The sequence below is a fragment of the Ctenopharyngodon idella genome, chromosome 22, assembly GCF_019924925.1.
Source record: "Ctenopharyngodon idella isolate HZGC_01 chromosome 22, HZGC01, whole genome shotgun sequence".
In the NCBI taxonomy this organism is placed as follows: domain Eukaryota; kingdom Metazoa; phylum Chordata; class Actinopteri; order Cypriniformes; family Xenocyprididae; genus Ctenopharyngodon; species Ctenopharyngodon idella.
In genome coordinates this window covers 4,648,662-4,656,312 of record NC_067241.1, presented here as the reverse complement: position 1 = coordinate 4,656,312, position 7,651 = coordinate 4,648,662, and positions in this window count along the sequence as shown.

Below are 7,651 nucleotides of genomic sequence, written 5' to 3'. Positions count from 1 at the left end.
GCCACGAATCGGACTGAATCGAGCGGTCACCGAGCAGTTTAGAAACCGTCTCTTTTGGGCATGTCCGATTACCTGAAAACATAAGTGAGCTTAATACATTTGAAGTGAACATTGACACATGGACCGGAAAGTAAATACAAGAACAGCATAAGTAATGCAAATAAAAGGTATGGAATATGTTGACGACTCGATTGGATGGCAGTTTTTTCAAACTTGATCGAAAAATAGCCCACTTTAGAACAGAGCTGGACAACTCTGGCCCTCGAGATCCACTTTCCTGCAGTGTTTACTCCTTGATCAGATGTGTTTTATTAGGGGTTGAGCCCTGCAGAAAAGTGCATCTCGAGGGCCAGAGTCACCCTACTTGCCCACCCCCGCTGCCATTCGGCGATTTCAGTGACTGGATGAATTGCCCGATGACGTAAAATAATCAATTTTTGAACGGATTTACTATTTAAAAAATCGATTCACGAAAATTCATGGTCGACCCAAATGTTAAACAAGGGCCCCCTCGTGTGGATAGGCTACCAGAGCTGGATCACTCACCCTCAGTAGTGTCTACAATAGGCTACTTCAAACAGACAAACAATTTTTGGATTCAGAAACAGGATTTACTTTAATAATTATTTTCTGTTATTGTAAGAAGATGTTAAGGATGATTTTGTTGTTAAGGATGAATTATTTGCCGACTGGGACTGAAAATAGCCTACTATTAGACATGTAAACTGCATTGTTTACAGTAGTTGGCCACTAGATGTCAGCAGAACGTCATAGGTGAGGTGCCTGTGTTAAAGGGATAGTTCACCGAAAAATGAAAATTCTGTCATCATTTACTCATCCTCGGGTTGTTCTAAAACTGTATAAATTTCTTTGTTTTGTTGAACACAAAGGAAGATATTTTGAAGAATGTGGGAAATTGAACAGTTCTGGGGCAACATTGACTTCCATGGTATTTATTTTCCTACTATGGAAGTCAATGATACCCCAAAGCAGCCTGGTTACAAACTTTCTTCTAAATATCTTCCTTTGTGTTCAACAGAACAAAGAAATTTATACAGGTTTAGAACTGCTTGAGGGTAAGTAAATGACAGAATTTTCATTTTTGGGTGAGCTATGCCTTTAGATGTAGATGGACCACACACTGCTAATTTTTCAGTGTAGACTGCTATGCCTAAATATGCATAATGTGATTTTACCCTAAAATCAGATAGGAACGATTAGTTGCTAAGAATGTTGGGGCGGAAAACTGACACATCTTGTGTATATCATGTTTAGCACATGGCAATTGCATCTCTCAAATATTTATATACAAATATAAAAGAATCTTTTATTCATGACATGTTTATCTTTGTTGAATTTGTATATTTGAATGCACTGCTGAGAATTTACTTGCCACAAGTTTTCCTTAAATTGAGTACATCATAAACCATGTACAAAAAGACTTAAGATATGTAACATAACAGCTACTGCATGCCTAAAGCATTACATTTTAACACAGTTCTTTTAAATCCGCTGCTGTTAGAGCAGTTCCTAAACAACAACCCCTGTTTAACTTGGCTTAATACAGCTACTCTAACCCTACGTGAAGCCACATGGGCCTTTTTCTGTTTCCCAACCAGCAAAAACATCCCATTAAATGTGTCATACATCAGTCTGCTGGAACAGTGCTTGAGAATGTGGTAGCACCACTCTCTCTATAAATCCCTCAGTGTGTATTAAGACATGGATAGAGATGTAAAGCTTTTGAGCAGATGTAAAAACAATCTTTTTTCCATTTGTCATTTATTTACGTCTATTTACTTTCATGGCTCCTTACATGCCCCCTGTCTAACGGATAAAGCACCCGCCTGTCTAATGGATAAAGCACCCGTTTGATGTTCATGACTCAGTGACGCCTTCTGAAATGAATTCACCTTTTTGCTATCACTCTAAACTTGTTATTGAATATGATTCATATCCTAACCAAATGTGGTTTGAACATATCATTGTTTGATCAAGCATTTCCTGATTCTTATGCTTTTTCATAGCAATACTTTTGTGTTCTGTTAGAAAATGAAAGTGGCTTTCAGTGAGTTGGAGGTTGTGGAGATTTTTTCTGCTTGCTAAAGAGCAGAATATCCGTTAAAAATATTGACTCTGCTGGCCACATGTTAGGAAGTAGCTGCTGCAGTGAATCTATCCCTTGTCCTGTATTTATTTGTTCTCGTTTATTTTAAGGCATGAACTCCAGTAATGGAACAGGGTTGTTGCTATTTTAGTCTTATTAGGACCAAGGATATATTTTAAATATTTGAATTCAGTTTCCAGTAATCTTGTCAACTGAGTGATACTGATCTAGTTTCAGAATATTATATAAATTTGATAAAACAACATCCATGCTCCCAAATAATGACATGCACATATTTATGAGCTGCAATGGCAACATGATAATCATTAGCACAGGTCCATGATCAGGCCCATATGAAAACTGTACACTGTTCACTGTATATTTTCCAAACTAATTTTGGGGGGAAATTTGTGTAATGTAATTGGATATGGTTAATTGTTAAATGGAGCTGAGAGAATGAAATTCTTACTGGTAGCTGAATGAAAAATGCAGCATTTTTCAACTTACATTTAAGGAATATGTTATGTGTAGAATTTTATGAATGATGGCATCTTATAATTAAAGGTTCCAAAAGGTTTTTTTTTTTTCACAACAATGCCTATAGACCTTATGTAGCCCCGCCCCTTTTCAGCATTGTGCTCGTTGTCTTTTGACTTCCGGTTTGTATTTCCACAGCGATCTTACATATTTATGAATGAACTGCTTGTTTTAAAATCTTCCCGGTCTACTGCCATTTGTTAAGCATCTGCTTTAAACATTACAATGCTTATGATAACTTTCATTAACGCTACAACAAGTAAATCCACTTAACCAGCTAATTATTCTTTGAGAGCGATGCCATAGAAATGTACATAGCTACCGCAAAACGGAAGTTCAGAGACAATTTTATAAAGATGGTGGCGCGCTTGTTTCTCTGGCGCATAAAGTCTATAGAAGAACCATTTTTGGTTCTCCAAAGAACCTTTTACTGAGCATTTCCCCTGTAGTCAATAATTGTATCCCTTAAAACTCATCTTTGATCACTAAAATTACATATTTAATTGTTTTTTTCCTGTGAAAAAAATTCTTAATGCCTAAAATAGTTTGAATATAACTCTACACGGATCTATGAATATGATAATAAGCCCCGCCTCCACTCACTCAGACGAGATCCACTCCGTCAACTCACTGAGGTAAACGCTGCACAATGGTTTTGCTTTTTACAATGTTGGACACATAACGGTAATTAATATAATTAGCGTTTTGCTTGACTACGTTATCAAACAGCTAATAATGTGTTGCTAATGTTACACAAACCGTGTTCACATTTACGAGTCAGACAGCTGCCTTTTAACAATCAGTATCCTTACAAACGCTTTGAACAACTCAGAATGTCAGTGGAGAAAGGCACATATAATCACCATAACATCGTAAGATACATCATACACCCGCCATATTGCTAAATCTAACCGATATTTCATATCAACAGAAAAATATACCGGGATAACCTTCTTTTGAGACTCCCGGTCTCCCCTTGCGCGATTTCAAACCGCGGGTTTGAGACTGTCTTTGGTTTGCTGCAGTTTTAAAGAGAAAATACTCAGCAATGGTGTTGACTTATGGTTTGTATTAAAGCATGTTAAAAACACCAGATAGGCATATGAACAACATTAAAAACTTGATTTTCACCACAGGGGGACTTTAAAAGAAACATTCTAAGAACATTTTAATAATCTAAAGAACCCCTTTCACAATAAAGACCCTTTTGAGCAATGGAAAGGTTTCATGGATGTTGAAAGTTCTTCATGGAACTATAAATGCCAGTAAAGAACCTTTATTGTTAACAATGTCAAATTCAGCGGAAGTCTGTTGAGCTTAGATTGTTCCAACTGCTTTTTTTTTTTTTTCATTCACTGAAAGTCAGTGGGGTCCCAAACAACACTAGAGTTTATTCATTATATTGAGGGGAAAAAAAAAAAAAAAACTATAAAGAGGCTTTTTCAAAATATCCTATTTTGTGTTCTGCAAAATGCTGCATCTCTCATACTGCAAATTTCAATGCGACTCGAAGTTTACGTTGATATTTCACAGATTGAGTTGAAATATTTTAATATTCCCTTCCAGACGGTTACTGGGCTTTTCCCATAAAGCTGTTATGTATGTGGTGTGTGTGTTGTCTGACATCTTTCCTATGACTGTCAGATATGCTTCCTCTCAAACGTCATTACCTGACCCTTGCTTAGGACAGCATTCTTATCAGAAACCAAAAGCTTTCCTGTTACGACTCTTGCTTTTCACACATCTAGTTAGTATGCTTGGAACAGAGGTATCATTTCCTCTCTTCAGGTATCATTTCCTCACAACAGTCAGATTCAGGTTCTTTGTAGAGGGTAATTTTTCTACATTGCATCACATCGGGGCTGCAGCTGCGATTAATGTGTAAAAGGTCTTTTCAAATGAAAGGAAAAGAAAGCAACCTGGAAGCTTAAATGTTTTACTTTGTAGCGATTTTGATGGTGAACAAAGCACCAATGATGTCAACCAAGAGAATATAAACATGATATAAAGACATGTTAATAATTTTTTTGCGTGGCTCTCAGTCTCTAGAGTAGTCTGTTCAGATTGGTTGAAATGTTCCCTCAACATTCACATAAAAAAAAAAATGTTCTTAGAAAATATATTTAGCTGGGTTATCCCTACTATTCAGAAATGTATTTTGTTTGCGAACATTTTTTGTTCTCAGTGTTATGTTAGATTCAAGATTCATATGAACTGAAATATAATAACTGTCATAGAAGGGATACAAAGAAAAAAAACGCTTTCAGTTTCCAAATTATTATATGACTCCAACTGATTAACTATGTTACAGTTGAGGCCAAATTCTTTAAACCTCAAAGGCAAATCATAGGCTTTTTCAACATTAAGTCATAACGAATTGTCTGGCGAAGCCTAAAAAATGTTAGAATTATGTTCAGTTTGTCTGGTCAAGCATGTTTATTCACCAAGTAATTCTTCTTTATTGCTAGGGTGTGTGGTAACATCTAATAGGAAGAAAGGAAATTGGAAAGGTCCTAAGACAAAGCCCTGAGGATCACATGTGCAGCAAGAATTGGGATGAATGAAGGAGTAAACACAAAAAATTCCTATTCCCAATACCAAAAGCATAATCAGGTTTACATACCACAGCATATTTCTTTAAAACCAATCACACCACACTGAGAGAGTTTTCCTGCTGTGGTTGATGTACATTCATAATAGAATTGCCATATGACTATACTGCTCTGTCATTTAGTATTCAGGGTTTTATTTGCTGTAAAGCTGGTGTTAAATGAAAGCACTCATGCCCACAGCCCACATGCATTTCACTGTAAGCGCAAACTTTTTCATGAGACATTATTAGACTAGTCACAACTGGCTGAATTTTAAACATGAAAGAGGGAGTTTTTGTCCCACATCTGCTTTTCTTGCTCAGTTAATCTCTAAACATTTAAGCAATATTTTTGTGAGTCATCTTCCAGAACACATGTAGTCATTTATGACAACCTATTACATGTTTCCACTGGACTTTGATGAATGTTTATTTAATAACATTTATAGGATAATAATATTTAGATTATTTTTCCTCCACTCTTAAACTAAATCAGAAATCTATGCAAAACATGACATTGTACAATATTTTTCTTTCTGATTATTATTACTGTGTTTTACATAAAGAGTGTTTTGTACCCAAAATGGCCCCTTACGGTGATATTGTACATTCCAAACATTTGTGATTTTTGGAAAGGATGTCAAAATAAATATAAGAGTAGCTGGACAGAATTTTTTAGACAGAACTAATATCCACTCCACTTTTGCTGTATCTGGCAGGCCACATGTGTTCCAGCTGAATTATCAAGAGCTGTGGTATTTGTAAAAGTGAATTTCCCGTCTAGGTCTATTTTTAAACCGTCCTTCCCAGTGGGTCATCCTACATTTCAATAGGATTGTTTTGTCTGAGCACTCGACGTGAAAATTGTATAATGTCTTTTTGAGAAGCTAAAAAATATTTTTCAGTGCCACCCACAGTATAAACTGAAGCAAATTTTCTATTTTAAATGCTTTTACAATTTAAACCACAGTTAGTTCCACTCCTTGAATTTAATGACCAAGCAGTATTCCAAAAATTCTGTTAACTGGGACTTTTCACTCTTTGTATCACTTTAAAGACAGTCAGTCAGTCAGTGTGTTCAATTACTTTTTCTGCAAGTTACATAGTTACGCCAGTAGGTGGCAAAAAGTGAAGATCTTGATGGCCACGTGGCCTACACACTGCAGCTAAATTAGTTCACCTTTTAGTGCTTAATCATGTTCTGTAACTTCAGTACTTCTGTAATCCTTCAGTAATTGAATGCCTTGACTCATTTGTGTTGCCAGAAAACACACGAAAAACAACAAACAACAACTGAAATAAATCCAACTGCTTTATATTTAAACAAGACCAAAACATCACAACCCGCCCCTCTTTATTTTAAAGGGATAGTTCACCCAAAAATGAAAATTCTGTCATCATTTACTCACCCTCATGTTGTTTCAAACCTGTATGAATTTCTTTGATCTGCTGAGCACAAAAGAAGATATTTGGAAGAATGTTTGTAACCAAGCAGATCTCGCCCCCCATTGACTACCATAGTATTTTTTTCCCCCTACTATGGTAGTCATTGGGGGGGTGGGGGGGTGCTTGGTTACAAACATTCTTCCAAATATCTTCCTTAGTGTACAGCAGAACATCAGGGTGACATGAGGGTGAGTAAATGATGACAGAATTTTCATTTTTGGGCCCAAACAACAAGCCTAAAAAATGCTTATAATAATACATTGCAATACTGCCTTGCTTTCAAAGCTTAAACAAAACATGACGCAGCTGTTGATAGTGTTTTTGTTAAAATTGCAGAACATAAGCATGTGCTGAATTTTAACTCCCTGCCAAATTATTACCCCCCTCGTTGAGGCCGCTACCTGGTTGCCTAATCCTAACCCCACCCCCACGCCTAATACTAAACGTACGGTGCATACCAAACACGTGAGACTCAGTGGTTACAATGGTGTCAATAATCGTATTTTCGGAAGAGAGTCGTGTTCTGTACACACACGGAATGCAAATTTAGGGTATTCACTCCCTTATTTAAATGCGGTTTTCATTCCTGATCCTGAAACTTTGCAGTGTGTACATGGTCTGTGAGTGAGTCATTGAATTGTTTACTCAACTCATTCATTCAGAACCACTGATGATTGTGTGTTGCTTGGTTATGATTCTATTCTATTTAATTCTGCTTTATTTCCGTTGGCGGGTCAAAAAGTTAGTGGCAATTAAATTTTGTCTAAATTGTATGCAATACAAACCTTTTTATTGAACTTTTGTGCAATACCGTGCCTTGCTTATCAGTCTTTTGTTTTACATTTGATGTAGTAATTCAATAAACAACAGCTATTAGACTTTAGAAGTAAACAGAAAACTTGGATGTGGTCAAGAGCAAGTCTAATGTGCAGTCTTCTCTTCCAAAAGTCCATGTTTTACCGCTGCACACC